General features: G+C 47.2%; 1 protein-coding gene across 4 annotated transcripts in view; it reads left to right on the top strand.

The window, feature by feature from the left end:
• NPAS2 (neuronal PAS domain protein 2) overlaps positions 1–27,766 on the top strand; it is a 152,632-nt gene that overhangs the window by 10,205 nt on the left and 114,661 nt on the right. The window lies entirely within an intron of this gene.

The following is a 27,766-nucleotide window of genomic DNA, read 5'->3' as shown; positions in this document are numbered from 1 at the left end:
AGGAGCCATCGTGCTTAACTTTTTATTTATTTTAATTTTTTAAAAGATTTTATTATTTATTTGACAGAGAGAGAGCAAGCTAGTGCACAAGCAGGGAGAGCAGCAGAGGGAAAGGGAGAAGCAGACTCCCCACTGAGCAGGCAGCCTATTGCAGGGCTCGATCCCAGAACTCTGAGATCATGCTTAAAATTTTAAAAGAAGAACAGATCCTTGTGTGTTCCCGGTGTCTGTGAGGGTGCGCCGCCTTTGCGTGAGTTCGCTGTTCCATGCGACCAGCCCTTTACCCGTAGGTACAGAGTCTCCTGTTGCTGTCTTGCCGTGTGTCGAAGTGTGTCCTCGATCAAGCAGCAGAGTCTCATTTCTCAGTTTGTGCTACTGGGGGTGGTATCCTTGGGTGGACTTACTTGAGGCTATGTTTGTGTTTTCTAGCAGCCTGCGTTTGGCAGCTCTTGTATATATTGTTTATATGAGCTCCCTATAAAAACACTCAGCCTTTTCCTCGGGTGCGGCAGCACTGACCCATGACCTGACTTGAAATCACGGCGTGTGAGTGGCCGTCCCCGTAGGGGCCGGCAGCATCTTAAATGGTTTGACGAAGACAGCTGCTGGCCTCCAGCAGGAAGCCTTGGCACCTCGACATGGCCACCAGGGCCAAGTGACCTTGGCGAGTCGCAGACCCCCGAAACTGAGTCCCTTCATCTATAAAAGGGAGGTATTAATACTAAACAGTGACAATCAAGAGGCAATGTCCATTACAGTGAGAGGTAGTGCTGCTATTTTTATCACTCGCTGCTGGGAGTAGCTCATCCTTCAGAGTCCCCACACACCACCATTTCCACCAATAAATGCCAGCCTCGAGGTGATTTCTTTTTGAATGAAGTGCTTGCTTTTTTCTGACAAGGTACATGCTAGCAATTAAAGACACAATATCTCCCAGTGTTCTCTTGAAAGCTAACGTCATGGGAAAAAGTGAAATAAACTATAGAAGCCAGACACTCACAATGTCTTGGCACATGCTTGGGGTTGCACACTTTGCTTTCAAAAGCTTTTGCCATTTACGAGAACAAAGTAGCCTGATAACCTTTTGTGTCTGAAAATTCAACCTAAATCAAATAGACTTTGCGTAGTCCCATGGAGTCTGAGATTTTGTGAGATGTATGGGGCCTCTCACCACGATAAGGGTGACATGTGCTCTTTCTTATGACCTCTTGTTTTTTCTAAAGAGAGTTGGCCTGCAGAATTAGGGCTCAGCTCTGACCAGACTGGAAGGATCCTGTTACTTTCCTCCTATGTCACAATCCCCTTAAGGAACAAGAAACACCTGACTTTCAATGGAAACAGGACTTTACTCTTCGGATTGGACACCTACACACACCTTGATTCTGGTTAATAAGTGGCTTTTGCAATAGAAGGAAAGGACTTACAATGGACGGTATGTCCCCCTGAAATTCATATGTTGAAACCCTAATCCCAATGTGATGGTATTAAGAGGTTGGGCCTTTGGGAGGTGATTAGCTCACGAGGGTGGAGTGCCCATGGATGGGAGTAGTGTCCTTAGAAGAGGAGGCCGGAGAGCCAGCTCGTGCTGTCTCTGCCGTGGGAGGACACGAGAAAAGGCCCCCATCTGCAACCAGGAAGAAGACCCTCACAGAACCGACTGCAAGCACCCTGTTCTCCGACTTGCAGCCCCCAGAGCTGTGGGAGATAAATGTCTGTTGTGGAAGCCGCTCAGCCCATGGTAATTGGTTACAGTAGCCAGAACAGGGGAAGACAGGACCTCAGTGATCATCCAGAACAGTGTGGCTCATGCTTTCCAGATGAAAGTGAGAGGCTCTGAACGCCAAGGGGCCTTTCCCTCCTCCCAGAACTTGCAGCTCCTGCAGCCAGGCAGGCTTGCTGACCCATTCCAGAAGGTTCAGGGCTTCCCTTTTCTCTGCTGAGACCAGAGCACGTTGCCTCTGAGGCTGGAATCCAGCCACGTTGCAAGAATGAGGCTCCCCTGGCCTCAGCCAGCACTCTCAGAGCCCAGAAATCCTGGGAGGGAACACTGCAGTCCAAACGGCCAGCTCCCCCCCCCCCACCACTGTTGTCTTATCTCGCTCCGTGTGCCGCGCAGCTGCTCTCTGACATGAGCACAGTAAGATAAGGAAGCCGGCGTCCTGGGGCGGCTGGGAACAGGGAGAAACAAGCACAAGGCTGGACACAGATTGTCCACTTTCACTTCTAGAACCCACTCACCCTTGCAGGCACTGACCTCCGACTTCCTTCCAGATAAACAGAATAAAAGCACAGCACTCCCTCATGTCTGTGATGCAGAAGGAAACGCCTGTGTGTTTGAACAACTTCTAACAGGGCTTCTCAAGCATGGGGGGCAGGGCCCACAGCAGGACTTACCCCTGCACCTCTTTATCCCCTAGCTTTGTCACTGCCACTCCAGGGGCATCTCATTGTCATTTTTCCCTAATAAATTAGGCAACATGAAATATCATTAGGTCTAGGGGTCCAGGAGGGGCTGCGCTCACCTGTCACCGTCAAGCACATTAGCTCCTTGGATTCGACAGCAGTCTCTGGAGGGAGCACTGTTCGATTCCCACTTCACGTACAAGATACCAAGGCTCAGGGACGTTAAGGGACGTGTGCGGGGACATTCAGAGCAAGAACTTGAATGTAGCCCTTTAAAGAAGGACTGAAAATAGAACAGCCCATCTTTGTTTACTTTTTCTGAAACGCCGCTTCTCAGGAGATAGGATGTGTACCAAACTAAGCATCTTGAAAGTGGCTTCTGTACTTAGTGGCCACCTCGGGCAGGAGGTTACTGTGTGCTGGCCGGGGTCATGCTGGGGTCGAAAGCAGCCCCGATTTGGTGTCCGTGTTCCAATCCAACCCTCAGGAAGCGGAGGCTGCGTGTTAAAGGCCATAAGAGACGAAAGCTGGCAGGAAAACCATTTTTAGGGCAAAATCATTATGGTGTTCCTTGTCATCTTTTAGTAGCTAACCTGCTTTTCAAAATTATTTCTTTAGCTGTAATAAGGACTGTTAAATCAGGACACTCCGTATGTCTCTCATTTTCTCTGGAGGCAGGTATGTCTTTCTTCAGCTGAGAGCAACAGAGAAGTCAGCAGGAAAAGGTAGGGGCCACGTAGCAGCCCATTTGTGAGACACTGTTTCTCACCTGAGTGTCACCAGTCCTGGGGCCTAGAAAACCAGCCGCTGACTGGTTTGTGGAGAGGCGTCCCAGAAGTCAGCCAGGGTTCACCTGAAGTGTGTTTTCCCACCTTCTTCCCCTCCACATGCAAGTGTGGACCTCGGCACTCAGGTTCCATTAAGAAAAACACATGCAGGCAAGGTATTGGAGAGTTTCAAATAACGGGGTTGGGCTGTTGTGGGCCGAGGCGCTGGGCTCGTCCTGGGGGGGAAGCCTGGAGGAGCCCTGTTAGATCGCTTGTGTCTTTGTCTGTCTCCCTGCTCCCACCACTGATGGAAACGGAAGCGGAACCCCAAATGAACATCAGTAAGGTAATGTGGTCTGTCCCGTGATTGGCACACGCAGGCACACACACGAAATCAAATTTGTTCTAGCGCTTGGCTCAGGTTTGAATCACACCCACACCAAAGAGGCAGGAGGGTTCCAGCACCTTCTCAGAATGAGGGTGTTACACTGACCCAATAAATCTTGTTTTTTCCTCCAGAATCCTTGAATAACATCCGTCTTAATTATTCCGGGCTCTATATTGTTCCAGAGAGTTCTAAACTAAAGGAACTGATTTAGGACGGTTTTCCAGCTATGGCTTACATTTGTGCCTTGGGCAATGATGACTGGGGATCGTGGGGTTGGACTCGCTTGTTTTCATGGCCGACTGTGAATTAATACGGGCAGGAGTTAACTATGATTCAAGGGCCACTTGAATTCTGATTACGCAGGTAGGCTAGCCCGGGTGAACTCCCTTCCTCATCCGTTCCACACACGCAGGATTAGCATCTCGGTTTCAACGTTTCCCTGGCTCTTCGGTGTTGCATTTTGCTCCTAGCGTGAAGGCGCGTCCCCAGGCCACAGGAGTAGTGCCTGGGAAAGAGGTACACAGGGCTTGGGAGGAATGGCGCTCCCCAACTTTCTCAGATGGGGAAGGGTGTGGTTGGACATATGGAAGAAGTTTGGAAAGAATATGAGGTGAGGTCTGTAAATTGTGAAATGTGGGGCTCCTCTTAGTTCTGGGGCAGATGTGTCAGGATCCAGAATTTTTTTTTTTTTAAAGATTTTATTTATTTATTCGACAGAGATAGAGACAGCCAGCGAGAGAGGGAACACAAGCAGGGGGAGTGGGAGAGGAAGAAGCAGGCTCATAGCGGAGGAGCCTGATGTGGGGCTCGATCCCATAACGCCGGGATCATGCCCTGAGCCGAAGGCAGGCGCCTGACCACTGTGCCACCCAGGCGCCCCAGGATCCAGAATTTAAACAACGGTACTTTTGAGCACTGGTGGCAACACTCGTATTGCTAATCCTAGTAAATTATGATGCTCGCAGACACCAGAGTCATTCAGCCAGTCCCTATCCCTCCAGAACTTATTAGTGTTCTAGGGCAAACCTCATATCCCAAGATTTTTTCCAACCAAAGTAGATCATTGATTCTGATAACTTGGGCCCATAGTGGATCTATTTTCTATTCTGTCTAAAAGTTAGGCTATAAAATGCCATATTTATCCCAAAGTCCTATTCTCTTTATTATACCTAACTCCAGATTGCCCTTCTTAAGATAAACAATTTACATTTTGCTTTTGCAGTTTCCTCTTTCGGTTAACTATCCAGAAACTTCTGGGAAATATTTGGGGTTAGCTTCCAATCTGGTTGAAGACAGACACTGTTATCCTCGGCTTTGATTCTTACAGCTGAGTCTCCCCAGGATGTGTCCCCTAGCGGAGAGTCGAGGCTGTGGATGTGGAAGAGACTCAGAGGTCAGGCCACCAGAGCTATCATTTTACAGAAGAGGAAACTGAGGCTGGGGCTTGGAGGTGGCAGAGCTGGGCCCAGAAACAGGTCTTCAGCCTCCTGGCATGAGGTCGTCGTGCCCCCTCCCCCGTGCCTCCTCTTACCTGACTTTCGATGTAGGTGTTGATCATTTTACAAACAGGAGCAGGACTGTAGGTGTGAATTAAAAGACAAATACTGCGTATTTCAAGTCCCCAGATCGCCACCCTGGGCTTACCTTACTTTTAGGATTCCCATAAGGTGTAGCAATAAACATGTAAAATTTGCCTTTCACGATCGTGCGCACCGATTTCCCTTCTTTTCCTTGAAGATGAATTTGCATGGTCACTGGGTTGAGATGGGGAGACCAGTGGCACCGAGCACAGGAGATGCCGGGTCGAGCCCCTTTTAGCCACGGAGAACTGCTTCATTTCTCTGCATCCTCTTGGAAACTGAGAACACGAGGCCCACCTTCCGAAAGGCATTTGTGTGATGATCAAATGAGATAATTGAGGGTGAACATATTCTGAAAATTATTAGTGCCTAAGAAGTGTAAGGGGACAAGTGACAAATGACAGTCTGATTCCATTTTAATTCAAAACTGGGTAAGTGAAAGGACTGCTCTGTCTGTCAAACATCAGAACACAATGCTTACAGACTGGGGGCTTGGAGTTAGGCTCCTGCTGTATTCCTTCCCAGCTGTGCAGCGTAGGAAAGTTGCTAAACCTGGTACCTCCACTTCCTCCCCCGTCAGACGGGGGCCTGGTAGTGCCTGCTTCCTGCCGTGGATCTGAGACTCACCGACATAGTCCATGCAAAGCCCCTAAGATTGTAAGCACACGGTGCCTACTAGTTATCACTGTTAAGTTTTCTTCAGTGAATATTTATGTTCATGCCAACTATACCTAAGAAAACTGTGGAGAAAGTGTTAAAAGAGAAAGAAAGCAAACATATCCCTGGGTGGCTGGGATCTTGCTGTAGGGCTGTGTAGGGGAATGGCCAGGACCAGTGACCGGCTGCTCTGTCCACTGACTGAGGGTTGGAACATTCCACAGCCAGACTGATCCTGCAGAAACACACACACACACACACACACACACACACACACACACACCAGACTGATCCTGCAGAAACACACACACACACACACACACACACACACACGCGTGCGCGCACACATAATTAAGCCCCAGGTGGCAGGGAGACTGGAGTGCTATCTCGCTAGGTATTTATCGTCCAAAGGGACAAAGCCCAGACCTTGGAGACCAATCTAGGTCATAAAAGCCCAGGCACATGGGACTTTCTGACCCCTGGAGCAATTTTACATGCAAGAAGGTCAAGCTAAGAACCCAGGGTCCTTTCCATCTCATCTCCAAGGAGCAAAGGTGTCTCTTCCTTCTTTCTGGACAGAGAGAGAAAGGCAGCTACTTCTGTCCTGTGCATAAGCAGAGAAAATCCTGTTTTGCATCCCTCATCTCTGGGGTGTAGCCTGCGCCCACGTAGAGCGTCTCCATAGGTTCTCGTCACCTTGCCTGGGGTCTAGGTGTGGGGGCCGATGGCGCAGCCTCACTGGCTGTTGGTCAGGGCGTGAGTGTCCATACAGAGCCGCCTCGTGTTTCTGCAGCGTCCACGTACATGAAGTAGATATCCGTGCGAGCCGGCGGCGTCTCAGCCCCTGCCTGGTTTGACAAACAGGCCGCAAAACTGGGCACATCACTGTGCCCAGAGAAGCCCATGTCCCGTCTCTGGGACATGTTGAAGGAGCGAGGGAGCGAGGTCGGCACAGCCCACAGGGGTCATCGGCAGGACCAGGAAGCTCCAGGTGACCTCATCCAGGGTCCCCTCATTTGGCAAAGACACACCCCGTACACGAATAAACAGACCCTTTTTTTTTTTTTTTTTTTTTTTTACAAATTATAGCTGGATTCTTTTGCAGAAGAGTACAGTCCTAATGAAAGGACTCTGTCCCAAGCTGTTCACGAAAGAAGTGGAGAATGCTGGCGTCTCCTGGCGTTTCTGCTTCTGATCAGCCTCATCTGGGAATTTAATCCACTTTCTGATCAAAGTCCAAAGTCTCTGTTTCGCTCGAGCTTTAATCGTTGGCTGTAAAGACTCCCTGCTATTGCACACACACATTAAAATCGGGTTACAGCCAAACAGGGATTTGGTTCTCAGGGCTGGGGGGTTGGGTAGGGAATACGCATCTAGATAAACAGGCAATCAGTACCTTCATACGGGAAGGGACTACCGGATCTCAGGTAACAGTGAACAATGTTTTCCGCATGTTGGGAATATTTTATCCTATATGCTGAATTTTCTATAGGCCGAAGGCTATATGTGAATTGTTGAAATGGCCCCAACCCGTATTATCTGTTGTTTCTTTAACACTTCAGTAGAGCAAAAGAAGAAAAATAATTTAAATTCAAATGCTTTCCAGACTCCAGTATGAACTTTCACTTCTTTGTGATTAAAAAAAAAAAAAAAGGGGTTTCCATTTCCTTTAAGGAAGTAGATGATATTTGTGGGGCTGGCTGAAGAATCCCTTTATAAAGGAAAGTGAGGAGGCTTGAAAAGGACTTAGGTATCAGGAAGCCTGCTCAGGACTTCCTTCACTGTATCTATCAGTGAAGCGTTCAGATGGGTTGAAAGATGGGAAGATGCTGTGTGACATCGCATACCAGAGCGAAGGAATTCCAGCCCCACTGTGTGCTGGGATGCCGCTGAAGGCCAGATGCCAGGGGAGGGGCATGGGAGCTGATGCTCGGAGGGGCCCAGGGGACTTTGGCCCAGAATGTTTAGAGGCTCGGGGGCTCAGATCTGCCAGCATCTTGCTTCTCCTTAACCATGTATTTCATACTCAGAGCACCAATTTCCAGAGAATTAGAAGAAATAAGGATACATAAACTCTACTGACAAGTTCACCCTTCTTTTCTCCCAGCAATGCGGAGGAGCCGCGATGCTGAACTGATTCCCACGTAATTCCCCATTGACTCGCCCGGTGTCGAAGATGCAGGGCAGAAGGCTGACATGCTTGGTCCAAGGGTGCATTTTGGAACAAACCCCTCATAATACATGGCCTTCCCATTGAGCTGTCAGATTGACGAGTACAGGGGCGGTTTGGGTTGTTTCCGTTCTAAGATCACTGCGCAGTCACTATTGACGCTGTCCAGGCAAGTCATGTATACGAATTGAAAGTAAGAGTGTTTTGTAATTGTCCATGTTGGTCTTGCGTAGGTCTGCCTTTTCCCAGAGCAGGGGTTGACCCTTTCATCAAAATCAGTTTTCCTCCGGCTGCTGTAGTTCAGGAAGGGGATAGACGAGGATGAGGAAGGCATGAGCAGCCCAGGGCTGCGGAAATCCACGAAGGCCAGCCAGACGAGAGCCAGCGAAGGCTGTTTACGCAGAGGGGCTCTAGCGAGGGCGTCGGCCAGCAGCTCTTGCGTTTTGGCAGAGACTCGAAGCCAGGCAGGGGAGGGGGAAAGCCGTACAGCGGGGGCAGGGAAGGCTCCCGGTGTGCCCTGATGGGAGGCCGTCACCCTGGGGAAGCTGGAGGTGGGCTCAAGAGCGGGGGCATCTGTGATGGGTGAAGGGTGTGTGTTTGGCTTTCTTTAGCAGTTCCTCAGGTGGCCGGGGGCGGGGCCGGGGGGGAGGGCTGGGAATTAGGCAAGTTATGCATTTTTACTCCAGTCCTGGCCATTTGGGGCCATGGGTGCAGAGGCTGTTGGTTGGCATTTTGGATTATTGTTGGTGGGGGAGGCCTGCCTTCCTGCAGGCATGACGGAGAGCTAGCAGGCTGCCTGCCCCGGCTGGTGACTGTAGACAGCTCTTGGTTTCCTGGCCAGGTTGCTGCAGGGTGTGGGTCAGAGTTCTGTTTCGACACGCTGTCTGGCCATCGTTTGTATACTTGGGATCTCAGGACCCGCATAGCGCTGGCCGAGAATAAACAACAGACCCAGCCCCCGTCAGCCTGGGAGCTGCTCAGGCTGCGTAGCTCCCAGTCGGGCAGCAGGCACTGAGAGTGGCCCGGCGGTCGCCGGCAGGGCCCACCCCGCGACCGTCCGTTATCGGCTGCGGCTGCGCGCTTGGTCGCGGGGCTCAGAGACACGGCAGCGTTTGCGCGCGGAGAGCTCCCGACCGCCTTCCCTCGACTTGGGCTCGGCGCTAGTGAACTGCTGGTCTGAGGGGCACACTGTTTTATTGGGCAGGAAAGCTCCATCCTGGTTTTTAGTCCCATTTTTGGTTAGCAATTGGCTGTCTTCATCATCTGAGGACTCCCTACAGTGGAAGATTCTCGTCTGCCCCATTTCACCCCTGCTCTCAGCCTTGACATGGCGGAGGGTTTTCTGGCCAGGAATGGAGTGTTCCCAATTGCTCTGAAATTTCTGTGGTAATGTCCTTCTTCAGTCATTTTCTTGACACCCACTGGAAGTTCGACGTCATGGCCTCCCTGCCCTGGGCACTGTGTCCGGTCTGAGGCCAATGGAGGCCGCACCAAATGGCTTGGCAGTGTTTGTGCCGGCCCTGGTGCCCGTCGCTGTGGTCCTGGCAGCCCCTGGGGGGTTCTTCTGAAGAGGGTCCCCCTTGCCCCCCAGTTTATTGCTTGTGTGTTTATTGTGTGTTTGACATCATTGGTAGTCAAAGGAGACACTGGCATCGTTTACTTTTCTAGAATTCAAGAAAAAAGTTTTTGGAGTTTAAAACATTAAGTTTTACACAAAATGTGTCTAAAGTATCTAAGTTTATAAATAAACTCTAAAAATATTATGTAGGGTTTTGAAAGACATCTGCAAGTTTTGAAGAGGGGATGGTTTTAAACAGGCATTTCTTCTCTTGCCTTTGTGTTTGCACTTTTAAATTAAATGACATCCTCTGAGTGTAGGAGTTAAGTCAAAGCTGTCAAGATTTTTTTTTTCCGTCCTAATAACAACCCTTGTGCCATTGACTACCAAGAATAACAATGAGCCTTTTTTTAAGCTAAAAAAGAGTATTTATTTTCGTTGCTGAAAGAACAATTATTCGTGTCCTTAAGTTATTGAAGGTATTTTTATGAATTCTAAGAATAACTCCTTTTGAAGTTCAGCCACACAAAATAAAAATGCCTTATTCGTAGGCCCTCCACCTGAAATATTTGGATTGTTGGGTCTTGGCTTTTCAATAAAAATAGCTAACATTTAGTGAGGACTTTTCTGTGCCTTACGCTGTTGGAAATGCAGTGACTATATTAACCCATCTACTTTTCACATTATCCTCACTGCATAGCTTGCAAACTGAGGCCCAGAAAGTTTCAGTCCCTTGCTCAAGGTCATACGGCCACAATTTGGACCTGGGCCATCAGATATCCACCTTAGGCCTGCATTGACCCTAGAAGGTTCCACTTGCATGCTGTTGAGGCATTTAGTTTCTCCCTTATTTCCTCCTCAAACATAAGCTTGGGCAGAAGAAGGAACATTTACTATACGTTTTTATCTCAGAACCCTTCAGGCTTTTGGAGTATAAGACATAGTGATGACTGTTAGGCTCTTCCCTGGAATTTGGCCCACCTGTTGCCAATATGGCCGCTGAGCTGATCTGTTACCCATAGCGCTAACTCAGGAAAAGACAAGAGGAAAAACAAGGAGGAGGATGGTAGTAAAAGTATTTTATGATCATCTTCTGGTCTCGTTTTTTTTTCTTTCTTTTGATTAAATCGGTTTTAACAGACTTTTTTTATTGCACTAAAATATTAAACACCACTGAACTGTCCACTGAAAAATGGTTAAAATGGTCAGGTTTATGTTGTATGTATTTTACCAATCAATCAATAGGAAGAAAAACCATGTGAAAATCCAAGGCGCTGATGAGCAAATCCTCAGCAAGGCGTGATGTCTCCAGGGTGCGCGGGTTGCATTGGCTGGAACAGAGTGAGACTTTCCCTAACATGTTCACATTCTGCATTGATCTCACAAGGAATCAGAAGGCCTCAGCAGGATATGAAGATCTTCAGAAAGAAGCCAAGAATAGCGTGGAAGTGCCTCCTTTTGGTGCAAGAAGTGGCTGATTTAGTGACTTCAAGGACCACTTTGGTTCCTGCTGTGTTTGGGGGGTGAGAACTGCGGATGAAAACGCTATGAAGATATGCCCTCCTGTGCTGGAGAGGAGAAAACAAAGGATTGATGAAGAAAGGGGGGGGCGGCGTCCCTGGCACATATTTTTAAGTTTGATGGATCTAGTCTCTTTTAGAAGTGAATGTCTTCGAGGACTTTCCTCGGCAAGGAGGCAGCACAATTCCAGGGAAGAAGGTTGCGCAGGACTGAGGGCTGGGATGCCTTGCCTGACTAGGTGGGCCCAGGAAGATTCAGCTGGGTTCATGTTTTTAGGAGGATTGTTATGGACTTTGCGAGAATCCTGATTACAAAATCCCATGGGTTCTTGATGGTCTGTTCCATCCCCCCCTTTTTTTTTCATAAGCCCTGGTTTTTTAGGGTACAATCTTTGAGGATCTTCTAATGTTCTCGAAGAAATGCCTGCATCATACGTGGGAGGGTAATGCCTGAAAAGTTCTTACAGGTACAGGGACAGGTCAAGATCTGGATCAGAACTTGAGTTTTGGGGCGCCTGGGTGGCACAGCGGTTAAGCGTCTGCCTTCGGCTCAGGGCGTGATCCCGGCGTTACGGGATCGAGCCCCACATCAGGCTCCTCTGCTATGAGCCTGTTTCTTCCTCTCCCACTCCCCCTGCTTGTGTTCCCTCTCTTGCTGGCTGTCTCTATCTCTGTCGAATAAAAAAAAAAAAAAAGAATTTGAGTTTTGCCACTCTGGGCTTGAAGGGAGCTCACAGGGGATCTAAAGAAGGAAGAGATGGACAGCAAAAGAACATTTGCAGAGCTCAAATGCCCTGCACAATGTGGCATAGAGTGAAGCCAGGCCACCATGAAAGGGTCACCTCTACGTCTAGAGCATACACTCTTTCTCGGAAGCATCCTCTTGAATGGCAGGAACATACACATGCCATCACGGATGGAAAAGTGATCTTTTGCTTAAATGTGTGGCTGTTTCAGAGGTTACCTGCATAATCAGAAAACATGGAGCCGGAGATCCCTAAAGAGGACATTTCTCTCTAGGCAGAGAATACAGAGATCTAGAGCTGGGAATTATTTTAGATTTGACATTTACGTTGTCAAGAAACTTTCCCATATGTCCAACAAGACTTTCTATTTAACTTCAGACGGGTAAAAATAATTCTATTTGAGGGAAAAACTTGTTGTTATTGTCTGTCCTGAATTGCCCTGACACCTGTTCTCTGCCTCAGGCTGCTTCACCATGAGCCCCCGTCCCCGGCCGTGGGGAGAAGCTGTGTACGGCGGGACACCTGAGTACATGGGGCCCACTGCGGCATGTCACCCCACAACATTGTCCACGTGTCCGTCTCAGGGGCATGCGATTCCCGTGTGTTTGAAGCTAGGTGTAACCTGAGTTCAGAGACTCGCTGGGGAGAGGAAGGTAGTCAGTTTCCTTCCCCGGTACTGTTGCATGAGCAAGATGCACTTGTTCCAAATGATTCTTCTAGAAGCGTTTATCTTAGCCAATGTGGCACCTCGGCCTGCAGTCAGCTCTCCTTTCTCTGATTCGGATGGTAGCTGGGTGCAGGACTGGAAGTCGTTCAGAGACCCTAAATAGTGTCTTTATTTTTTTTTTTTTAAGATTTTATTTATTTATTCGACAGAGACAGCCAGCGAGAGAGGGAACACAAGCAGGGGGAGTGGGAGAGGAAGAAGCAGGCTCATAGCGGAAGAGCCTGATGTGGGGCTCGATCCCATAACGCCAGGATCACACCCTGAGCCGAAGGCAGGCGCTTAACCACTGTGCCATCCAGGTGCCCCCTAAATAGTGTCTTTAAATAAACTGTCACTTCCCTGCTTCATTATGACCACCAGTAAGCCCTGGAAAGGACAGGATGGTGGCAGCCGGTCAAAGAGGGGCAGCACAGTTGCCAGCAGAGACCAGCTGTGAATTCCAGCCCCGTTGCCCGTTAGCTGCAGGAATTTGGACACCTGGTTTCATGACTCTTGGTTTCAGTTTGTTTCCTCACAGGGACTGAACTATAGATGTTCCCCAAGGTCCCTTCAGCTTTAAAATTTGTGCCTCAACTATATTCAAATCACAACATTATTATAAAGTTATTATAAATGTGACTATCCTATCTCTTAAAAGCTATACTATGTTTCCTAATCATCAGTAGGAGGAAATTAAAATTGTTGAATTCTTTTTTTTTAAGTTTTATTTATTTATTTATTTGCAAGAAAGAGCATGAGCTGGGGGTAGGGGGAAGGCAGAGGGAGAAGCAAACTCCTCGCGGAGCAGGGAACCCAACACAGGGTTCAATCCCAGGACCCTGAGATCACGACTTGGGCCAAAGGCAGACACTTAACCATCTGAGCCACCCAGGCACCCCTATAATTGTTGAATTCTTAACTTCGCTCTAAAGCCACATTGTGGAAGTTTTCAGGTACCAGGAGTTTTCTCAAGGCCGAAGTTTGTGACAGAGGGGTTTTGAAAAACTGGAGAGAGGTAGGAGGGAAGGAGAAGAGGGAACATGATATCGGTGTGTCCCCATCAGAAGCCCCACTGTCTGTAAGAATTTGATGTAAGCTAAAAGAGGCCCCAAGAGTTGGTGATGGAGGGGGAAATAACACTGTAATGTTGGGAAAGGTAGTTATTTTGAAAAACAGAATCTACAATTTTACATCTTCCCTTTACCCTAGACCGCCAACTTTAATTCCAGATAGATTTAACAGTGATTTTTTTTAAAAGTAGGAGAAAATAGAAAAAGAAACATTTGTGGAAGTTTACTCTTGAGTAAAGAATTCTCTGTAGGAGAACAAAAAGAAGCTGCAAAAGAAAATATTGACAGATTTGAGTTAAACTTCTGTGCTTCATAAAAAGGCAATCAAAATGTAAAGACTGTTCATCTGGAGAGGATATTTGCTGAAAAGAATGAAATCTTCAGTGTAAGGAAAACTCTAGAAACAGATTTTATGACTAAGACTCTAATCCAGAATTTCTCTGATTCTGACCCAAGAATCACTTGCATCAGAATTAGCTAGAAAGGTAGATCCCCGTCCTCGACTGAACGTTTGCACCCATGCTGCTGCACGCTGAGGGCTGGGATCGGCTGCCCCACCCTGGCGGAGAGCACCCCTTCCTGTGACGGCACAGAAGAGGGATGACATATGGTTAACAGGAACATGGTTGGTCTCTTGAGAAGTTGAGGAAGTGCAAATAGAAACGATGAGATCATTTTTCATTAATCAAGTTATCAAAAAAAAATCTTAAATGGTAACTCCTAGGGATGTGATATGTGCTTGCCATGGCACTTACGGTGGTGTGTATGAGGGAAGCCACCTGCAGGACGTGTCAAGGGCCCTTCACATCTTCACGCTCAGAGCCCCAGCATTCTACTTCCGGGACCTCCCCTAAGGGAATAAGCCCAACTGCTAACCACAGTGCTGTTTATATTAGCAAAAAGCCCCGTCTACTTCCCCGTCGACTTTCAAGGGGACTCCTTCAGAGTTCATAAGACCATCCATCCGAACTGCAGTGAGTAAACTGCTGTCATGGGAATATGTCGATCACAGGCACAGGAAGGGAAGGCTCTCGGCGTCTGTCTGGAACTTGCTCAGGCGAGACCAAGACCTAAGCTAGGGGCAGAATTGAGAAGTACTTCACTTATGACGAATCTTCCGTTTGTTTCTTAAAAATAGCATGGGACATACATTTCAATTTACATTTATCAGACTTTGCACAGTCAGTCCTCCTCTGCGATGGGGTCTAGACGGCTTGGGCTTCATCTACAGGGTCCTCCAGAGGGTCCCTCACCAGGGCGCTAGGTGGCTGTGTCCCGGCTGAATGACATATGTGCTGTCATGCTGGGAATATCTGTGCAGATCCCACGCATATGCAGAGGACGTGGTTGTCATCTTTGTGTTTACAACCTCAGGCCTGGAACAGTGTCCTTTTGTGCTCAGTTGCTTCTAAAAGGTCAGTGCTTCCGAATAGGTCTTTCATGCATTTCGGAAGGAGGCCAGGGAGGCCCTGTAGTGCCCAGGCGAACTCGTGGTGCTTTCTGCTTCTCCAGGCAGGACACGTGAAAGGGGAAACGAAGTAAGACAGCAGACACGTGGGGAGAACAGACGGGAACCAGCTCACCTTTCTGGCACACCTCTGTCCCCCGGATGGAGGTGTGAGGGCAAAGGTCTGAAAGGCAAGTGGAGACCTGGGGAGGGGACAGGAGCTGATGCAGCACTGAAGAGATGTAAAAGCTGCAAGGCCTGCCTTTGGAGGGTGGCCAGTGGGCCCTCTGTGGCCTGGTACACTGTCTCAGAGACAGCCTGGAGGCATGTGGTGGGAGAGCGTGGCAAGGGGCCAGGCGTGTGGCTTGGCCCAAATCATGACCCTGTCTCATGAGAGGGGCTGAAACGCAACTCGAATTAGCCTGAGCAAATGAGAGAATGTGCTGGAAGGATAGAGAGTAGGCGCAGAATCCACGGAGGGGAGAGCCACACCAGGGCCTCTGGGATTAGGGCTGGGGTTGTCATTGGCTACTTTGTGGCCCCATCCTGAGATAGTCTCTCCCTGTGATGGGAAGAGCCCCCAGATCACACCTTAGCACCCTGAAAGGAAAGAGAAAGCCCTTTTCCCTGGCTTCTGTAGTCCAGTCCTAGGGCAGGATTCGGATTGGCCTTGGTTGGTCACGTGTTCTCCTCTTAGGCTACTGTAGTGGCCTGCGTTGTATTTGGAAGGCCAGGGTCACGTGCTCACGCTGGGAGTCAGGTGATAGGTACTATGAGGGACAGCCCTGCTAAAGCAATGTGACAGGAACCCAAAGGAAATAAGAGTCGGCTGGGACAACTGAAGCACACAAAGAGGGGCACTCCCAGACCTGCTGCTTCCTTGATGAGCTCATGGTAAGGATGTTCCCTCGTCAGGCCTTCCAGGCCCGTGCCCACGGGGCATGGCCCGTGGCCCGTGGCCGTGGCCCATGGCCGTCTGTGGCTGTGGAGCCCCTGAAATGGGGTGAGTCCAAACTGAGAAGTGCTGTAACTGGATTTCAAAACTTAATGGGAAAAAAAGAATGTAAATTATCCTATGAATCATTTTTAAAAATTTATTGCATGTTGAAATGATATTTTGTATGCGTCAGGTTCAACGGCATATATTGTCAAAATTACCTTTATCATTTTACTTTCCTTAATGGGGCTTCTAGACATTTAAAATTATATCTGTGGCTCATGTTTTATTTCTCTTGATGGCACTGTGATAGACTGGGTTCATATTTCTCTGTTGGGGATATTTGAGTAGCAAAATACCAGTTCATCCTTAAGTTTACTAGCCAATGGGTCATATACCTTCATTTTCCTTGAAACGGTCTCCTGAAACTTCAGTGTGTGTTTGAATGGTGAGGGACTTCAGTGAGTAGGTCATTATTTGCCCTTCGTAATTTTGAGACAGAAATCTAGTCTGTCTAGAAAGGCCCAGTCTGTCCTCCCAAGCAAGATCAAGACTGTGGCCCAGACCCACCAAGCTAGAACCACACCAGAATTCAGGGGGTAACAGTGACTGACGGATGTCACAGTTTATGTACAGAATCTCATTCTTGGATCCCACCCATGAAGGTTTTCAAGTCTCTATTAAAACCACCAGCATTCTGGGGCGCCTGGGTGGCTCAAGTCCATTAAGCGTCCAACTCTTCGTTTTGGATCAGGTCTCGATCTCAGGGGTCACGATCATCTTAATGGTTGGGAGACCGAGCCCCGCATGGAGCCTTCCGTGGGGTTCCGTGGGGTTCCATGTTCAGCGGGAGGTCTACTTGAGATGCTCTCCCTCTGCACACCCCCACTTGCACACGCACGCTCTCCTTCTCTATACATCTTAAAAAAAACAACCCACCAGCATTCCGAGTTACTCTGTTTTAGCTCTTACAAATTATTTTTGTACCTCCTTTGTTGACTCAAACGACATCCCAAACCGGTGGGCCTGGCAGTTGTACCAGCTTCCGCTGGCCTGCACGTCGGCTGCTTCAGTGGCTCTAAACCAATTTCCCCCAAAACTCTTGCAGGAAGAGCACAATGCCTAGTGTGGCGCGTCTCAGGATAGTCACCTGGAATGCAGCAGGGAGGACACTGGCAGGGGCCCGTGCGGCTCCCCTCTTAAAGGGTTCCTCTGAAAACCCTGTTTAAATCACCCTCCTCCCTCAAACGTGTTTTAGTTATTATGTCTTCCACTAATACATTTTGGTTGGCTGGATTAGAGCTGAGATCCCTACTTAATCAAGCAAAATTAAGGAGCTTTTCCTGCAATTGACATATTGTGAGAAATACATCCAAAGCCAAACCAAAAGAAAACAAAACAAAAAATGGATCCAGCTCTGTCTGGCTCCTCAGATATGTTCTCTCTCGGACAGGCATTAGACGTCAGGTAAGTCTCCCCAGGACATGTAAAGAGCCAGTCAAAATCAGGCAAGACTGTAAATAGTTCATTTGGTTGGGTGGAGCGAATGGCGTCGTTAAGCTGTTGCCCACTTTCATGAGCAAAAGCTCCCAACGCTGTCTGCCCTTAATGGAACTAAATTAGTGAAGACCTTAGGTGTAGGAGGAAATAAAAGAAAGGAAATTTTTCCCCTTTCTCCTCCTTCAAGACCATCTGAAACTGACTCTTTAAAATTCCATGTTTTTAAGGGGAAAAAATTGAAAATAATAACGCTCAGCAGAATTAAAACCACTTAGCGTGCTCCGAGTACAGTGTGGTTCCTAGTTGCTCAACAGCTAGAAAATCAGAAGCTACAAAGAGAAAACGTTTATATACGTGTGGGGGGAGGGAGGTTCAGAATCATAATTAATCTGAATCGAAAGGAAGGTTCCATGTGGTCAGGGGAGGTCTGAGCCATAAGGAGAGGGAAACGTTCTGCCCGGCACTCGGATGATTGCACCCTCCCCTTTTTGGTTTAGTTATAAGGCATTAAAAATGTCAAAGTGGGGGGCGCCTGGGTGGCACAGTCGTTAAGTGTCTCCCTTCCGCTCAGGGCGTGATCCCGGCGTTCTGGGATCGAGCCCCACATCGGGCTCCTCCGCTGGGAGCCTGCTTCTTCCTCTCCCACTCCCCCTGCTTGTGTTCCCTCTCTCGCTGGCTGTCTCTCTGTCACATAAATAAATAAAATCTTAAAAAAAAAATGTCAAAGTGGTTAGTAACAAGATGCCTGGTGGCTGAGCAGAGCCAGTGCTGGAGAGTGGCAGGTGCATTGTTGCTGGAATTAGGATGACCTGGGGTAGGAAGGACATTTCCTGAAATCCGCTTCAGCTTCTGCTCACCGGAGAACTGGCTAATGGGAGAGGCAGCCAGTGGGCCATCACTCAGTGTGACAGCTGCCCTTGGATGTGGCCACCGGGCTTCCTGGCTCCATGCTTGTCCCGGTGGGACAGGCCAGAGCAGGCCATGGCGGTAAGTTGGTAAACTGCAGACACAGGCCCCTGGGCTTTAGTTTCAGAGAGGGTTCTCATACTGAGAGCCCACTGCCTCCCCGGTGGAAGCTGGCCAAGTAGGTATGACCAGGTGCCTCTGAGCGCCTGGGCTGGAGGCCCCCTGCTGTCCACTACAGGCAGGCCCGCGCTTCACTCCGCGATTTGGTTTTCCTTTGGTATCTTCCGGGTTACCTTGTGCCCCTGATACAACCACTCATGCATATTTTCTTACCTATAAAATGTGGTCCCCCTTATGTCTTTTTTTTGTTGTTGTTTTGAGAACTTAAGCTGCCTTCCTCCCTGCATTGAGGCACAAGCATGTTGCCCTCATGCGTGTACTTAGCTGTTGCCTGTTACAGGGGAGCTGGAAAGCTGGTTCTGAAATGTTCTTTACTTGAGGAATCTGGAAGAAAACGTTGGTCCTCAAAGGAGGAAATGATGCCATGTTAAGAACATGAGACTCGTTCAGTGTTAACTAATGTGTTGGCATGATGGGCCTAGAAAAGAAGGGGGGTTGAGTCACCTCCACTTGCTTCCTGTTGAGGCTTTTGCTACAACCAACAGTGCTTGTCACCATAAAAGCCACAAGTCCTCTGCCTCAGCCTCTGCCTTCCAGAGCTCAGGGTGCTGTCCACATTTAAAACCTGCGACCTAGGGAAAGTGAGACCTAGAGAAAGAACATGCTTTGCCAGGCTCTTAAGTGGTAGTAGTGGTTGGACTTGAACTTGGATCTTCTCTTTATGCAATATGGTCTTTCTCCCTTTTGTCCCCTGCTTTGTACTTTAAAAAAACTGTAGAGAAAAACACAGTACTTCCAAAATGCTCTCTTGCTTGTATTAACTCCTTTAATTTCCTCTCTGAGCAAAGAAAACACTGTCAAACCAAAGTTTTGCTGTGTGGGTATCTATTTCTGGTTCTCTGCATTTCCCCTTTCTTTACAAAGAAGGCTGGACCGAGGCTGGAGGGAGGCTGGAAGAGTCAGGTGTGCTGGCCAAGGAGCAGTTTACGAGAAGGTGGTAGGGAGCCCCCAGGACTGCACATAAAAATTAATCACAGAAAAAGACATCATTAACAGCAGATCTCACAGAAGGTCCCAGGGTGACTATTATGTGAAATTAATTAGTACTTATTTAACTTCTTTTTTAATCACCTCGGTACTATGAAAATTGTTCTAATTACTGACATCACTTGTTTGAAGTTATTATGGGTCATTATTTTCCATGTCACTGCACTCATGCTGTCCTATGCATGTGGATTTTGAAGAGAGCAGCCCCTTCACCTCCGTGGGTAGTTTTCTTGCATGGTAACATGTTTGGGAAAATGAAATAAGGTTGACAAAATCAAGGTCTCAAGGAAAGAAGATGTTGGAGTAACATAATTGAGTTACGCTGGGACCAGGTCACCAGGGGCCTGATGTCACTTTTTTTAGCGCTTGTCCTCAGTGTAATGGGAAGACAACAAAGGTGTTTGTTTAAGCTTTTTATTCTGAATCATTTCAAACTTAGAGAAAAGTTAAAGAACAGTACAGCTAGCTTTCATATACCTTTCACTAAGAATTCCCGTTCAGATTTCATCACACTTGCCTCATCGCACTCTGTATTTATATCCATATTATTTTTTTTGCCGAAGCGTTTGCAGATAAGTTGCTGATGTGACGGTGAAGGACTCTTTCCTGTGTATCCCTGGTATAGTCATCAAAATAAAGCCATCGACATTGATGCGGGCTTCCCTTCCGATCCTCAGGGCCCATTAAAATGTTGCAGATTGTCCCTCTGATGTCCCTGGGAGATCTAGAGTCCAGTGGTCTCTCCCATCGGGGACAGTTACTCCTAGACATCACCTAGACGTTGTGGAAGATCCCACGCCTTTGACTTTATAGAACGACCCTCCGTTTGGGTCTGTCTGATGTGTGCTAGTGATTAGACTCAGACTGCAGCGCTGGCAGGAACACACCGTGATGTGACGTATCAAGCCCTTGCTGTTGACGAGTCCCATTACTCATGATGTTAACTTTGATCGCTTGATTAAGGCAGCCTTGCCAGCTTTCTCCTCTGAACTGTTTTTTCCTCTTAATAAGTATTAAAAGATATTTCGAGGCTAGATAAATATATTGTTTCTTATCAAGCATTCACTCACTAGTAGATGCTTACTCACTAGATGCTTCTTCCTTGAAACAGTCATTACTATGGGGGTAGCCAAAGGCCAAGCGTGGAATTCCTTCATGCCTTATACATGTATTAGTTGGCAACCTACTTGAAGGAGGAGCTCTCCTTCTCCCCTATTCATTCATTCATTCATTCATTCATTCATTCATTCATTCATTCATTCCTTTGGCTCAGTTTGAATTCATGGATTCCTGATTTATTCCATGGGTTAAAATTACATTTTTGGCACCCAGGCTATCCCAGGCTTGGTCAGCAAGAGCCCCTTTGAGCTGGTTTTTTATTCTCTGAGCACATGTTACTTTCTAGCACAATAAGATGGTCCAGGCTCAGCCTGTCCTTTTCCTGCTCCACCCCTGGAATCAGAGCCGTACACGGAAGGGCTCTGAGCTGGAGAGTGGCCTGATCTGATTGGCATTTAAAAGATATTACTGTGGCTGCCCTTGAGAGCATTGAAGGGAGGGGTGAGAGCTGAATCAAGGAGGCCACTGGGGTCAGGGAGGCCACTTCCCATCCCATGTGGATGGGAGGTAATCCAGAAGCTAGAACTGACAGAGCCTCATAGCGGGATGTAGGGGAAACAGGGAGGAGAATGGAGGTGTCCTTTCCTGAAATAAGAGAGGCAAGGAAGGGGATGAGCAGCTTTTGGCAGAAAGATCGCACGTTCCAGTTTGGACCTGGGAACTCGGGAATTCCGTGTCAGCCCAGCAACGAGGTGGAAGGCGCGGGTAGACACAGGAGTCTGGAACTCAGGAGACAGGCCTGGCTGGAGATGCCCGTCTGAGAATGGTGAGGTTGCACCACACATTTGAGGGCCTGCTCTGGAGGATTTGAATCCAGTCCTTCTGGCTAGAATAGCTTGTCCTGCTTCCTTGCGTTCTGCCTTGTTTTCGTTTTGCAGCTCTTGGCAAGCGCTTGGCATCTTCACACGGATTCCGAAGCTTCAGGGCACGTTTTCTGAACTGGCCCTTGATCCATTATCAAGAAGGAGGGGTGTGAACAGATTTCCTCTCTGCAGTACCCCAGGACCACCCAGCCCCAACAGACTGGGGAAGGTGTCCGCTGTAATCGCCACACATTTTTTGCATTGAGGGATTTGTCCTGCATGATGCAAATGTTAAGAGAAGAAGAAAGAACCTGTGTGTGTCTTTACATGCACATATACATGTGTGTGTAGATGTGTGTGTATAGAGAGAGAGTACTTAAAAGGTTTGCTGTCAAAAAATACATGATCACAACCGTAAGATTGATAAGGGATTTTTGAAAACTGAATGTAGATAAAGAATCCATGATAAGGAGCCCACAATCCTGGCATTGCCACAGCCCATCAGATGGGTAAAAGGAACAGATTAGAAGAACACATACCAACCAAGGACGGCCAGAGTCAGAACTGCGGAGCAGATGCTTGCGTACACACAGTGCTTTTGTCGCCCAAGACGTGCTCCTCAGACAGACCATAAACAAGGGATCTGGCTTTCGTGCATTAAGTTCAGTCATCTTAGTAGATATGGATGTCATTTGTCTTGGCATTTTTGCTAATGTTTTTGGAGTTATATTTGCCTCTAAATCAGAAACAGCTGGTTTTACTGATGTTAATGGGGCCACTTTTAACTTTTGCTTTTGTCTGAGAAGCCAAGTTGGGAGCTTTCAGTGCCTCTTACTTTAATTTGGATTTTAAATCTGGGACTGGCACTAACCATGACCTGGCATTGGGGGAGGCCGGCCAGAAAGCCGGGGCCACACCAAGCAGTGGCGTCCGAGGGGCGGTGGTCGTGTGGGGCACATGGTGGTGGCAGGGCGTGGTCATGTAGATTTCACCCCAGCAACTACTGTCCCAAGGCTTCCCTTATTATAACCTCCTTGGATCCTTGGCAGACAAGAAGAGGAGGTTTCCGGGTCCCCCTTTGCTCTGATTTTTTACATTTCCCATAGACCTATTTTTTCCATCAGGTCAGCATACCCTTCACTCCTTTTTTTTTTTTTTTTTTTTAAGGTGAGTAGGGTCTGGTTTCTAGAGTCAGTTTGGCTGGAGGATCTATGGAGAAAGGTACAGACAGTGCTCGGCTCTTTTCCTTTTTTTTAATTGAAGTAGAGTTGACACACAATGTTATATTAATTTGGAGTGTACAACATAGTGATTGGACAATTCTGTACGTTACTCAGTGTTCACCAGGATAAGGGTAGTTACCATCTGTCACCATACAGCATTATTACAATAGTATTGACTGTATTTCCTATGTTACTTTTCATCTCCGTGACTTATTTATTTTAGAACTGGAAGTTTATACCTCTTAAACCCCTTTACCTATTTCGCCCATTCCCCTACTCCCTCCCCTCTGGCCGCCACTAGTTTGTTCTCTGTATTTATGAGTCTGTTTGCTTTTTGCTTGTTTTGTTTTTAGATTCCACATATAAATGAAATATGGCACTCATTTTTGTCTGACTTATTCGCTTAGCATAATACCTTCTATCTCCACCCGTGTTGTCACAATGGCCAGATCTCATTCTTTTTCTGGTACAGTAATATTCCATCGTATAGATATACACCACATCTTCTTTATCCATTCATCTATCAATGGACACTTGGTTGCTTCCATATCTTGGCTATTGTAAATAATGCTGCAGTAAACATATGGGTGCATGCATCTTTTCTAATTAGTATTTTTGTTTTCTTTGGGCAAATACCCAGTGGTAGAATTATTGGATCATATAGTATTTCTATTTTTAATTTTTTGAGGAAACTCCATACTGTTTTCCACTGTGACTGTACCAGTTTACATTCCCACCAAGAGTACATGAGGGTTCCTTTTTCTCCACATCCTTGCTGGCGGTTGTTGTTTCTTATCTTTTTGATCCTATTCTTAATGAGAGATTCCCTTTTGGGCATACACATGCATGGATCCCATTTTGTGTCCTCCATACTAGACATGGCGGCTGTGTGGGACTCACGTGACTCTGTCCTTACACACCTTTCAGCAGCATTAGTAACAGCTGCTGTGCAGTTGTTAGTAAAGCAGGGTTGTGGGGTCACAAAGGAGTAAGCTCGGCCTTGTTTTGGGGTGGCGCCCTCTCCAATAAGGAAGAATGTGTGTTCACGTCTCTATCAGCCACCATAGCTCTTGCAGAGCCGTGTAAAAATAGCAGTCGGCGGTCTGTCTGGTTGTTGCGATGCCTCTGAAAGCCTACCTTGAAAAAGTGTCCCCCCAAACGAGAGACCAGAAGGGCTAGTTTGTAGCTAGTAAACACTCACCACAGTGAATACTTATCCCATGTGTTTGAGTGCCACACATAAATAATGCAACTTTGCTGGTCAGTCACACCAGTTTTATGCAAGCCAGAGGGACCACAGCTGCCAGACTGTGCTCCCTGTCCCACATTTGGTTAGCCAGGTGGTTGGTTGGGTGAGAGCCCCATGTGGTTACCCACCAACCCCTTCCTGGGTTACTGACTGTGTCTCAGAGGGAGAGACTCTGGAAGGTAGACAGAAGCTCTTACCAATGCTGAATTCCCCTTGGCCCCACCCATCACACACTCCATGCTTAGTGGGTTGTTTGGCTTTCTCAACGTCCTCAACGGATGTGAAGCCCAACACCAACTTCGGATGGGGGAAGTATATCTGATGGGTCAGAATTGCACCTGAAGGACTTTATATACCTTTCTTTCCTCCTCCTAGTCTAAACACAGGGACGGGAAATTGTGGACACCAAAGAGTTGCATATTTAAATACAGCTGGACTATTTTTGCACAATGGTGAAGAAATGGTTTTTTGTGCAAATGGTTTATATCTTTGCCATTTTGACCATGCTTATTTTATCTCTTCCATCTGTGAGCTCTAATAGCTCCTATCATGTATATAATTCTTGTAGAGCTCCCTAGATTCCACTTTGGAGGAACTGCTGGGCATTTCTCTCTCACACACCATACCCTCCCTGAAGGCCAGTTTTGGACCTGAAGCACATCTTGATTTGTCACACTGCCGACCCTGAGCTGACCACAGTCCAGCACTGACGAATTGCCTGAAAGGAATGAATGAACACGTTTCTACTACATCAACTCTGGTCTGTGGTGAAAAGGCTATGGTGAGATGTTGTCAAGACAGGACGTGTACTGCACTTGAAATATCAGACGCTAGGTGCTTAGTGGGAATTTGGTTGACTTAGAGTATTGCGACGTAGCGCTCTATTTCTTTGGAAGTTATGAATAATTCAGAGCCCATGGGGGATACCTTTTATCTTTTCTGGCTTGTTGATTTCTGTGGAGTTATTGTGCTTAATAAAATATGAAAAAGAGGACAGAGGGCTCATCGGAATGTCAGCTCAACATTTTGTGGTTATTGTTTTAGTAACTATTCAGTTGCCTTAAATCCTAGACCCAGTAGGCCATTGAGGTAAAATATTAGGAGTATATCTAAACTGCTTATCAATTTCCTTGCTATTTTCTAAAATATTCTGGTATAATAAGGTCCTCTGCTTCCTAAGAAGATATAAATAAAGCCTCTATGGCACGTAATGGTGATGAGTTGGAAGTGAAGCTCCCCTCTGATCAGCCAGTAGCTCCCTGGAACAAATAACCCCAGGAGCGCCCGGCTTTAGAACCCATGTAGGAAGTGTCTGGCTTTAAAATTATGGAGCCATTTCTGACACATAAGGCAAATGACATTGAAAAATGGTTGCCAAGTCATTTATATCGTTCGTACATCTATTCAAAAAACGTGGCACAGCACTCCCTTAGCACGCCCTTAGTTTTAAAGTGACTGCTAAGTGTTTTAGGGCTTGTCACCAAGGATTTACGGTAAAACCACGGAGAAGTAGTTCTCAAACTTACTGATCTCAGGGTCCCTTTTACATTCTTAAAAACTGGTGAGAATGGCAGAATTTTTGTTCACATGTCTTGTATTTATGGATGTTTCCCACTGTAGAAATTAAAACCGAGGAGATTTTAAAATAATTATTAGTTCACTTGAAAATGACAATAATAGGGGCGCCTGGGTGGCTCAGTTGTTGAGCGTCTGCCTTCGGCTCAGGGCGTGATCCCAGTGTTCTGGGATCGAGCCCCACATCAGGCTCCTCCGCTGGGAGCCTGCTTCTTCCTCTCCCACTCCCCCTGCTGTGTTCCCTCTCTCGCTGGCTGTCTCCATCTCTGTCAAATAAATAAATAAAATCTTTAAAAAAAAAAAAGAAAATGACAACAATAAATGCATTTCATTTTACCATAAAAATAGTAACTATGTTTCCCCAAACAATACAACTTGGTGAGAAGAGGGGCATTGTTTGAACTTTTACAAATCTCTTTAATGTCTGGCTGAATAGGAGGCAGATAAGACGCATTAGTATCACCTAGGAAACTCCACTGTATACTCTTGAGAAAATGAGGTTCAAAAAAGACAAACCATGGCTTAGTATTACTGTGAAAATAGTTTGACTCTGTGGACCCGCTGAAAAGGTATGAGCACCCCAGGGGTCATCAGCCCACACTTTGAAAATTGCTAATACAGAGCAATTAGTTGAGTCAGGATACTCTTGGACATAAGAACCCTGAGTCCGACTAAGAATCTATTTTCTGTGACAAGATGCTGGCGGTCCCTGGTGAGGAAGTGTGTCATTCTGCCTGCCCACGCTGATGGGATCCTTTGGACAGACTTTCAACCTTCCCTCTGTATTAGGGACTAAACCTGACCTCCCGTCTGCTTAAGGTGGCTTAAGAAGACTTAGCTGCTCTTGTGTTCTTCACATACTTTCTTCTATGCTCTCCTCCCATTGCGGTGCTTTGGGAGACTCACACGGTTCACCTGGTTCCCTGACCACTGACTACTGACATGTTCTGCTTCGTATGACACCTTTGCTCAACTGAGGTGACCTGGTACGCTGATCCCCACTGTGACACTACAATAAGAAGGAGAGCTCTTGAACGAACGGAACCCTAGTAAAACCCAATCCTCTGACCCTGCATCAGAGAAGAATTTAGGAAAGGGGAAGTTCCAAGTGCTTTGTGCTGTTGACTGAATACTCAACCCACAAGCAAGAGGTCATGCTTCCACTAGACTTAGAAACGGAAGGTGCTCTGTCCAGGAAGGACAATTGCCAACTTTGGGGATGAGGAGACTGCTGCTTAGACCAAGACTGTGTAAGTTCTAGAAGACCAGACCTGGGGCAGTGCTACAGAAGGAGACCTTGAGCTGTCTCCAGTTAAAACTGCTAACATCCTAACTGCTTGCCTAGGTGCTGACCCTGATATCTGCCCATTCCTGCCTCTTCACTGGCTGACTGCAGCCAGCGACACAACCCCCAGCCTGACTCCCCATTGTGGCCCCCCCCCACATCAGTGTTCATAGCCAGCTCTTCCCCTTATGAATGGACAGTTTCCTTCCTCATTGCCTGGCATCGATCCCTGCTGTGTAACCACACATTCACCTGGAACTTAGCTGTGCCATTAGTTAGGGCTGAAACATTGGAACTGGAGTGAGTAGTGTGACAAAGGGATTGAGACCAGAGAAAGGAGAGGAGAACAGTCGATCGGTACAAAGGATTCCTGTCCATCTTCTGCTTTTCTCCTTGGACACTCCTGACACAGTTTGTCAAGAGCAGGCTACTCATGAGTCACTTGTTTACTGTGGGATTTCATTCCCCTCCCTGTAAGAAAACTACCAGGGAAGTAGAGCTGAGTTAATTTTCCTTTTATCCGGCCCCCTTCTGCTTTTCCCAGCAGGCTTTATCCCTATCAGCAGGCCCAGATATTTCCATCAAGGCGTCTCTTTGTCAGCAGTTTCAGACAGAGTTAACCTGGCATGTCAAGGTTAACACAGATGCTGTGGGCTTTCTCTCTGAAATATCATGTCCCAGCCTGAATGCAGGATGATTCGGTTACTCTACCAAACAGAATATACACTCTAAAATATTCAGAATTATTACAATGCCACAGATAAAGGCAAGAGAACATCTTGTAGCAGTATATCATCTTTATTCATCCATCCAGTCATTTACAAATAATTATTGAATGCTGTTATGTGTGAGACAATGATTGATACATCTGTAAACAAAACAGAACTAAAGATGCTTACTCTCATTATACTTACAGTCTACCCAGTAACCAGTCGTCATGTATCCAAAATTTTGGATGAAATAAATCTTTTCTCTAGATTCTCAGTGATC

Source organism: Ursus americanus, chromosome 7 (assembly GCF_024610735.1).
Source record: "Ursus americanus isolate L20-20 chromosome 7, mUrsAme1.1.p, whole genome shotgun sequence".
Taxonomy (NCBI): domain Eukaryota; kingdom Metazoa; phylum Chordata; class Mammalia; order Carnivora; family Ursidae; genus Ursus; species Ursus americanus.
The sequence above is the reverse complement of the archived record's forward strand: the minus strand, read 5'-3'. Positions and strand labels throughout refer to the sequence as shown.